The sequence below is a fragment of the Panthera pardus genome, unplaced genomic scaffold (genome assembly GCF_024362965.1).
Source record: "Panthera pardus isolate Hobbes unplaced genomic scaffold, ASM2436296v1 HiC_scaffold_6, whole genome shotgun sequence".
Lineage (NCBI taxonomy): Eukaryota > Metazoa > Chordata > Mammalia > Carnivora > Felidae > Panthera > Panthera pardus.
In genome coordinates, this window is record NW_026526991.1 from 124,408,646 (window position 1) to 124,419,063 (window position 10,418).

Sequence of the window (10,418 nt, forward strand, 5' to 3'; positions counted from 1 at the left end):
GGATCACAAAATAGCAAATCATTTCTAATAAAACTTAGAGCCAAAGGGCAAGTAAATGTTTCATGTGCGATCCAATATATAATTTATGATACCAAAGTCTGTTTTTATGTGTCTCTCCTCCAGTACATAGTTTCTTGAGAACAATCAATTGTGTCTTAATTCATTTTAGTATCCCCAGCATTAAGCATGATATCTGGCACTTAGAGCCTGGAAACAATAGTTGTGGAAATGAATGAATGAATGCTCTGTCTCCATGTGTCTTAATTTTTTTTTTAATGTTTATTATTTTTGAGACAGAGACAGAGACAGAGACAACAAGCAAGGGAGGGGCAGACAGAGAGGGAGACACAGAATCGGAAGCAAGCTAGGCTCTGAGCTGTCAGCACAGAGCCCAATGCAGGGCTCAAACTCAAGAACTGCAAGATCATGACCTGAGCCGAAGTAGGACACTTAACCGACTGAGCCACCCAGGCACCCCAACTCTCCATGTGTCTTAAAACATAGCATACAACTTTGCAAGTTCTAACATAGGAAGACATTCACCTGATCATGAATCCCATGAAAGCATTATATTAATTCTTTATAACCTATGCTGATTCAATTAGTATATTGAACAGTACCCATTCAGACTCTAGTCTGCCTTGTAAAAGATTTCAAATAAAATATAAGACAATGTTGTCCCTACCCCAAAAAGGAAACAATGTCAGAATAAATATAGATAGAAAAAGGCTTGAGAAGCTTATTATGGATGCCATCGTGGTCAGTTATGTTTCTAACATACCTTGACTTGTGCAATTTTTAAAAACCACAGACGAATGCTAAAATTTGATAAGTGAAGCCCAATTCTTTTCAATGTTAAAAGTTATGCAGATGCCTCCAGCAATAATGGATGTACAATCGGCAGCGGAGGCTTTCAAATGCAGATGACTAATTTGTTCAAGCTGTATGTAAACGTCAGCGTGCTCATTAGTTGTTGTAATGGGCAGCATATTATGGGCATTACTAATGCTCTGAAATGAGAACAGGGGCCAGTAAGAAACATTGGCCAAGGAAGCCAGAAATTTAAGAGTTGGGTTTTTCCCCCTAACTAGGAGAAACAGTGATTACAATGACTTTACCCCTCTCTTGCTTGCAGATTTATGACTATGTTTAAGACCTTGGGGTAAGAGCTCTTTAGGACAGATACGCACCATGTGTGATTTTTCATGTTACTTTGTAAATCATTTTTCACCTCATTTACACTTCTGGATCTCTGTCATTATTAATAGCATTTTCATAAGGATATACCTGTATCGGCCACTGACCTAACTTGGTATGATGCATTCCGCTAAGTTAACACTTGCTTTGTGTAAACTTACACTATAAAATGAATGTTCTGGATTACAGACTGTTATTTAAAAGCATATAAAGATGCAAGCAAATCCAGTATAAGAGGGATGTGTGTGTGTGTGTGTGCGTGTGTGCATGTAGTGAACAGTTACAGCAGAAATGCAAGTGGTCAGGGAAAGCTTAATTTCACTTCCAAAGAAAAGACTTCATAGAAATAATAAGATTTCATGAGTTCTTGGAACTACCTAGGAGAGACAGAACTCTGGAATATCTAATAATCTATAGCACTTTTTTTAGTTTATAAAACATATTCATTTGTTATTTATTTCTCATCCAAACCCTGTTACAACAACTGGTACTTTTGTTTACATACAAGGGGCCAGGCTTTGTGCTAAGGATTTATATACCTCATCTCATCTATGAATTAGATATCACTCTTATGTTCGTTCGGATGAGTCCAATTACTATACCAAGTACATCTTAAATATTTAGTGGATCAGAGAATGAGAAATGTATTCCTTTGACGCTGGGGTGGTGGTTCTCCATCAGAAGTAACTCTGCTTCGTGCTGACATTTATGAACCAAGTCTTGAGTGACTACCATATTCAAATTGTGGTTTCTAATGTCACCTAGTTGTCACCCAGTTGTTCCCGTCTGAGTTGGATGACGTGTCCTGGGCTTACAAGTTTTTACTGGCATCTCTTTCACTTCTATTTTACTGGCTGGAACTCTGTCATATGAAAAACATAGAAGGCAAGTTGAGAGATAACAGGCCAGTAGGGTGCCTTCGGGAGAAAAGGAGAGTGGATTTTGATCCACAGCTAGCAGAGACTGACTTCACCGAGCCCAAGCAGCTCATGAGTGGCAAGACTTCACCACAGGTCTCTGAAACCTCAACTCTGAGACTTGGCTTTGGTTCGACCCAGCTGCCTGTCTGGTCTGCCACACAGGTCAAGACTGGATTTTTGTTTAGAGAAACAGATTTATGCATTTCTTTTGCTTCACGTTATAAGTACAATATTGTACTTACTAGAAGTAAACTTGATCTCACAAAAGCTATGAATAGCAGAAGAGCTATTAATCCAGGGTCTGTGTGTATGTGTGTGTGTGTGTGTGTGTGTGTGTGTGTGTACACACATGAGTGCCCACCATAATCCAGGGCAATAAAGGTAATAGCATTGAACAATGCTGTACTTGGGGAGGTCAGGAAGACCCAGTTAAAATAGGATAAATATGAGTGCAAAATCCTATGGGAGGGAATGTAAAAAATCAGGAAAAAAATGTTTCTGGTAAACCAAACAGAAAATACAAAAATGGAAGGTGAAGAAGTTCAGTACAGCTAGAAGGTCGAGTTGGAAGGTGAGGGGGTGGGCAGATAATGAAAAATATGCAACTTCCCATATTATTTGCTCTCCTATGGCCTCATTCTTTTGATAGGAATGTCCCATATACAAGCAAAGGCTTTGGTCCTCCATGCTTTTACTTTCCAAATCCTTGTGACTCTTTTATGAGAGATCTACACATACACTCATGCATCAAAGGACCATAGACTAATGAGATCTGCGTTATCAAGAAACGCATCTGGGGGTGCCTGGGTGGGTCAGTCGGTTGGGTGTCTGACTTTGGCTGAGATCATGATCTCACAGCTCGTGGGTTCAAGCCCTGCGTCGGGCTCTGTGCTGACAGCTCGGAGCCCGGAGCCTGCTTGGTATTCTGTGTCTCCCTCTCTCTCTGCCCCTCCCCTGCTCATGCTCTGTCTCAAAAATAAATAAAAACATTAAAACAATTAAAAAGAAAAAAAAAAGAAACACATCTGAATTTCCATACTCAACGCAGTCAGCTTACTTGTCGCCGAGATTCCTAGTTGTCCATACCTCTCTTTGATGGAGGCTGCGATCGCAGCCGGGCATGTGGGTGGCTAGAATAAAAGGCCGTGCATTTCCCGGTCTCTGCTGCACCTCCACGCAGCTACGTGGCTACATTCTGCCAAATGTAAGCAAAGTGTGGTGAAGTACTTCCGGAAGTATCCATAAAAGGGAGAGAAGTACTCTTCTTCCTCCTCTTCCTTCCTGCTGGCCAGATTGTAGATGTATCAGCTACGCTAGGAGTGGACATTTTAGACAATGAAGCCACATAAAAGCCACGCGCTGAAGTTGAACGAGCAGGGGAAAAAGGGGGGCTCAGGTCAAGCTACCGTAGAATTGCCTACTTGTAAGTTAGGCAGGAATAAGCATTCATATTGCCTTAAACGTCTGTCACTTTAGGTCTTCTGATAAATCATACCAAACCTAACCCAGCTAGATATGCTCTCATTACTCAAAACGTTTTTCTTTTCTTTTTTTGTTTATTGATTTTGATGGGGGGGGGAGGGGCAGACAGAGAGGGGGAGATCGAGAATCCCAAGCAGGCTTCTTGCTGTCAGCACGGAGCATGTCATGGGACTCGATCCCACACAGGGCTTCATGCTACAGGCTGTGAGATCATGGCCTGAGCTGAAAGCAACAGTTGGACACCTAACCAATGGAGCCCCCCAGGCACCCCTATTTTTGTTCTTTTAAAACTAACTTTCGGGGCGCCTGGGTGGCGCAGTCGGTTAAGTGCCCGACTTCAGCCAGGTCACGATCTCGCGGTCCAGTGAGTTCGAGCCCCGCGTCAGGCTCTGGGCTGATGGCTCGGAGCCTGGAGCCTGTTTCCGATTCTGTGTCTCCCTCTCTCTCTGCCCCTCCCCCGTTCATGCTCTGTCTCTCTCTGTCCCAAAAATAAATAAAAAACGTTGAAAACAAAAAAATTAAAAAAAAAAAAAAAAAAACACAAAAAACTAACTTTCTTGGGGCGCCTGGGTGGCTCGGTCTGTTGAGCGTCTTTCATCTCAGGTCATGATCTCACAGTGTGTGTGTTCAAGCCCCACATTGGGCTCTGTGCTGACAGCTCAGAGCCCGGAGCCTGCTTGAGATTCTGGGTCTCCCTCTCTCTCTGCCCCTCCCCCACTTGCACTCTGTCTCTCTCTCTCTCTCTCTCTCTCTCTCTCAAAAATGAATAAACATTAAAGAAAATTTCTTTTTTTTTTTTAACGTTTATTTATTTTTGAGACAGAGAGAGACAGAGCGTGAACAGGGGAGGGGCAGAGAGAGAGGGAGACACAGAATCTGAAACAGGCTCCGGGCTCTGAGCTGTCAGCACAGAGCCCGACGTGGGGCTCGAACTCACAGACCATGAGATCATGACCTGAGCCGAAGTCGGACGCTTAACCGACTGAGCCACCCAGGCGCCCCCAAAATTTCTAAAAGATGTATAAAAAATTAACTTTAAAGTATAACTTAGCCTATCTTGGTTTATAGATTGGGGGAATGCTGGCCTCATAAAGTGAAGGCCAGCGCTGGGAAAGGTTACTTCCTGTTCTATATTCTGAAAGAGTTCATAAAGACTCAGTGATACTTGTTTCATACATATTTGGAAGAATTCACTAGTAGATCTGGAGGTTTCTTTGTTTTTTTTTTTTTTTTTTTTTTTTTTTTCAACGTTTTTTATTTATTTTGGGGACAGAGAGAGACAGAGCATGAATGGGGGAGGGGCAGAGAGAGAGGGAGACACAGAATCGGAAACAGGCTCCAGGCTCCGAGCCATCAGCCCAGAGCCTGACGCGGGGCTCGAACTTACGGACCGCGAGATCGTGACCTGGCTGAAGTCGGACGCTTAACCGACTGCGCCACCCAGGCGCCCCGGTTTCTTTGTTTTTAATGAGTAATTCAATCTTGTTAATTGATATGGGACCATTCGAGTGATCTATTTCTTCTTGAGCCTTGATTATTCATGTTTTTCAAAGAATTTGTTCATTTCATCTTAGCTATCAGTTTTATTGTCATAAAATGTTATTAAGAATCTCTTATTATCCTTTGAATGTCTACAGGTGCTGTACTGACATTTTTCCTTTTTGTTACTGATGTTAATAACTTGCATTTTTTTCTTTTCCTCTTGATTAGTCTGGCTAAGGGCATATCATTTTTATCAATCTTCTCAAGTCAACTTTATGTTTCACTGATTTTCTTGTTTTTCTGTTTTTGTTTTTTTTTTAATTTCTGCTTTTCAGTTTATCATTTTCTTCCTTCTTCTTGCTTTGGGTTAGTTTTTTTCCCTTTTCTCCTAGTTTCTTAAGCTGAAAGTTTAGATCTTTTCATATCTTTTGATTAGGTTTATTTATTTTGGGAGAGAGAGAGATAGAGAGTGAGCATGAGCAGGGAAGGGGCAGAGAGAGAGGGAGAGAGAGAATCCCAAGCAGGGTCTGTGCTATTAGCAAGGAAACTGATGCGGGACTCAGTCCCATACACTGTGAGATCACAACTTGAGCTGAAATGAAGAGTTGGACCCTCAACTGACTGAGCCACCCAGGTGCCCCGATACCTTTTCCTACCTTACTTCTGTCCTAATATCAACATTTGATACTATACATTTTCCCTTAAACACCTATTTAGCTGCATCCCCAGATTTTGACTTGTATTTTTCTTTGCATGTAATTCAAAATATTTTCTAATTTTAACTACGATTTCCTCTTTCACCCCTGGGTTATACAGAAGTGAGTTCTTAAAGTTCTATATATATGGGACATTTTCCAGATAGATTTCTGCTTTTGACTTTTTGTTTGACTCCATCATACTCAGAGAATATACTTTCAACCATCTTAAATTTGATAAGATTTGCTTTATGTTTGTGGTTCAGGAAATCATCTACCTTGGTTAATTTTTTGTATCTACTTAAAAATAAGTTGTATTCTTGGGGAAGATGGTAGCATAGGAAGGCGCCAGAATTGGACCCACAAGAGTATGGCCAACTAATCTTTGACAAAGCAGGAAAGAATATCCAATGGAAAAAAAGACAGTCTCTTTAACAAATGGTGCTGGGAGAGGTGGACAGCAACATGCAGAAGAATGAAACTAGACCACTTACTTACACCATTCACAAAAATAAACTCAAAATGGATAAAGGAACTGAATGTGAGACAGGAAACCATCAAAACACTAGAGGAGAAAGCAGGAAACGACCTCTCTGACCTCAGCCGCAGCAATTTCCTACTTGACACATCCCCAATGGCAAGGGAATTAAAAGCAAAAATGAACTATGGGGACCTCATGAAAATAAAAAGCTTCTGCACAGCAAAGGAAACAATCAACAAAACTAAAAGGCAAACGACAGAATGGGAAAAGATATTTGCAAATGACATATCGGACAAAGGGCTAGTATCCAAAATCTATAAAGAACTCACCAAACTCCACACCCCCCCAAAAAAATAATCCACTGAAGAAATGGGCAGAAGACATGAATAGACACTTCTCTAAAGAAGACATCCAGATGACCAACAGGCACATGAAAAGATGCTCAATGTCGCTCCTCATCAGGGAAACACAAATCAAAACCACACTCAGATACCACCTCACGCCAGTCAGAGTGGCCAAAATGAACAAATCAGGAGACTATAGATGCTAGAGACGATGTGGAGAAACGGGAACCCTCTTGCACTGCTGGTGGGAATGCAAACTGGTGCAGTCACTCTGGAAAACAGTGTGGAGTTTCCTCAAAAAATTAAAAATAGATCTCCCCTATGACCCAGCAATAGCACTTCTAGGAATTTACCCAAGGGATACAGGAGTGCTGATGCGTAGGGGCGCTTGTACCCCAATGTTTATAGCAGCACTCTCAACAATAGCCAAATTATGGAAAGAGCCTAAATGTCCATCAACTGATGAATGGATAAAGAAATTGTGCTTTATATACACAATGGAGTACTACGTGGCAATGAGAAAGAATGAAATACGGCCTTTTGTAGCCACGTGGATGGAACTGGAGAGTGTGATGCTAAGTGAAATAAGTCATACAGAGAAAGACAGATACCATGTTTTCACTCTTATGTGGATCCTGAGAAACTTAACAGAAGACCATGGGGGGAGGGGAAGGAAAAAAAAAAAAAAGGTTAGAGAGGGAGGGAGCCAAACCATAAGAGACTCTTAAAAACTGAGAACAAACTGAGGGTTGATGGGGGGTGGGAGGGAGGGCAGGGTGGGTGAGGGGTATTGAGGGGGGCACCTGTTGGGATGAGCACTGGGTATTGTATGGAAACCAATTTGACAATAAATTTTATATTAAAAAAAATAAGTTCTATTCTGCTTGGGTGGCATGTTAGATAAATAGAAATTAGATTAAGTTGTGTGGGGTAGTATTTTTCAGATCTTCAATGTTTGCACTCATTTTTTTTTTAATGCTTATTTTTAAGAGAGAGACAGAGAGAGAGAGAGACAAAGAGAGTCTGAGTGGGGAAGGGGCAAAGAGAGAAAGAGACACAGAATCACAAGCAGGCTCCAGGCTCTGAGCTGTCAGCACAGAGCCCCATGGGGCTCAAACCCATGAACCGTGAGATCATGACCTGAGCCGAAGTCAGACACTTAACTGACTGAGCCACTCAGTGTCCCCGCACTCATTTTTTTTCTTGATCTACTTATTCTATCAATTAATGAGAAAGGAGAGTTAGAGTCTAGGAATATAATTTTGGATTTTTTACATTAGTTACTTTTTCCTGTTTTCAATTTTTTTATCATGGTAAAATACATATTATGAAATTTACCATCTTAATCATTTTTTTAAAAATTTAAGTGCTTATTTATTTTTGAGAGAGAGAGAGAGAGAGAGAGAGAGAGAGAGAGAGAGAGTGCAAGTATGGGAGGGGCAGAGGGAGAGGGAGACAATCTGAAGCAGCTCCAGGCTCTGACCTGTCAGCACAGAGCCCGATATGGGACTCGAACTCACGAGCCGTGAGATCATGACCTGAGACAAAGTTGGACACTCAACCCACTGAGCTACCCAGACACCCCTCATCTTCACTGTTTTTAAGCATACAGTTCAGTGGCATTGGGTACTTTCACAGTGTTGTACAATCATCACTACCATCCATCTTCAGAACTTTTCTCATCTTCCCAAACTGAAATCCTATACCCGTTAAACAAGAACTCCTCGTTCCCCCTCATCTTCCACCCCCATCATCCACTCTTACTCTCTGGCCCTTTGAATTGGACTACTGTAGGTACTCCCATAGATGCAACCATTGTAGTATCCGTCCTTTTGTGACCGACCTATTTCACTTAGCATAATGCCTTCAAAATTCATCCATGTTGTATCACATCAGGATTTCCTTTCCTTTTAATACCAAATAGTATTCCATTGTATCCATTCATGTGTCAACGGATACTTAGCTTGCTTCCATATTTTAGCTATTGTAAATAATGCTGCATGAACGTAGGTGTACAAATTCGGGACCCCGCTTTCCTTTTGGGGGGGTAATTGCTTCCCCAAATTCACATGTTAAAATCCTAATGCCCAATGCAGTAGTATTAGGAGGCAAGGCTTAGGTCATGAGGACAGAGCTCTCATGAATGGGATTAGGGCCATTATGAAAGAGAACTTGCACGTGCCTCCCCCATATGAGATACAGGAAGACATTGGCCATCTACTACCGAGAGGAGACCTTTCACGAGAATCCTACCATGCTGGCACCCTGATTTGGGGCTTCCATGCTCCAGAACCGGGGGAGACAAATTTCTATTTTTTATAAACCACCCAGCTTGTGACATTTTGGTATAGTAGCCTGAGCAATCTAAAGTAGATATATATGCAAAACTAGAATTGCTAGGTCATATGGTAGTTGTATTTTTACTTTTTTGGAGAACCAGCACGTAAGCTGGTATCTCATTGTGGTTCTAGTTTGCATTTCCCTAATTATTAGTGATGTTGAGGATCTTTTCATGTGCTTATTAGCCATTTAGACTTCTTTGAAGAAATGTGTATTCAAATCTTGTGTCCAATTTTTGTGTTTGTTGTTGTTGAGATTTTGAACTTCTCCATATAGTCTGAATATTAATTCCTCATCAGATATGCAACTATTTTCTCAAATTCTGTAAAGTGCCCTTTTACTCCATTGATAATGTCTTTTGAGGCACATAAGTTTTTAATTTTCCTAAAGTCTAGTTTGCCCATTTTTCTTTTGTTGCCTATGTCTTTGGTGTCATACCCAAGAAATCATTGCTAAAGCCAATGTTATGTTTAGGTCTTTGATGATTTTGAGTTAATTTTCATATATAGTATTAGGTAAGGATACAACTTCAATTCTTCATTCTTCATGCGCATATCCAGTTTTCCCAGCACTATTTGTTGAAAAGACTGTCCTTTCCCCATTAGATGGTCTTGGCACCTTTGTTGAAAATCATTTGATTGTATATGCAATTATTTGTTTCTGACCTTTCTATTCTATTCCATTAGTCTATATGTCTATCTTTTTGCCAGTCTCATACTGTTCTGATTACTGTAGTTTTGTAATATGTTTTGAAGTCAGGAAGTGTGAGTCCTTCACCTCTGTTATTTTTCAAGATTGTTTTAGCTACTTGAGGTTCCTTGAGATTCTATGTAAATTTTATTTTATTTTAATGTTTATTCATTTTTTAGAGAGAGAGAGAGAGACAGAGTGTGAGCAGGGGAGAGGAAGAGAGAGAGGGAGACACAGAATCCGAAGCAGGCTCCAGGCTTTCAGCTGTCAGCATAGAGCCCCACGTGGGGCTTGAACCCACAAATCGAGAGATCATGACCTGAGCCGAAGTCAGACGCTTAACCGACTGAGCCACCCAGGTGCCCCATCTATTTAAGTTTTAGGATGGATTTTTCTACTCCTGAAAAAACATCATTGGGATTTTGATAGGGATTTTACTGAATTTATAAATCATTTTGGGCAGTATTGACATTTTAACAATAGTAAGTCTTACAGTCCATTAACATGGGATATCTTTGCATTTAAAAAAATGTTTATGTATTTATTTTGAGAGAGAGAGAGAGAGGGAGAGAGAGAGAGCAGGGAGGGGCAGAGAGAGAGGGAGAGAATGAATCCCAAGCACACTCTGTGCTGTCAGTGCAAAGCCCCACCCAGGGCTTGATCTCATAAACTGTGAGATCATGACCTGAGCCAAAATCAAGAATTGGACACTTGAGCCACTCAGATACCCCATCTTTGCATTTTTTGTGTGTGTCTTCTTGAATTTCTTTCAATAATATTTATAGAC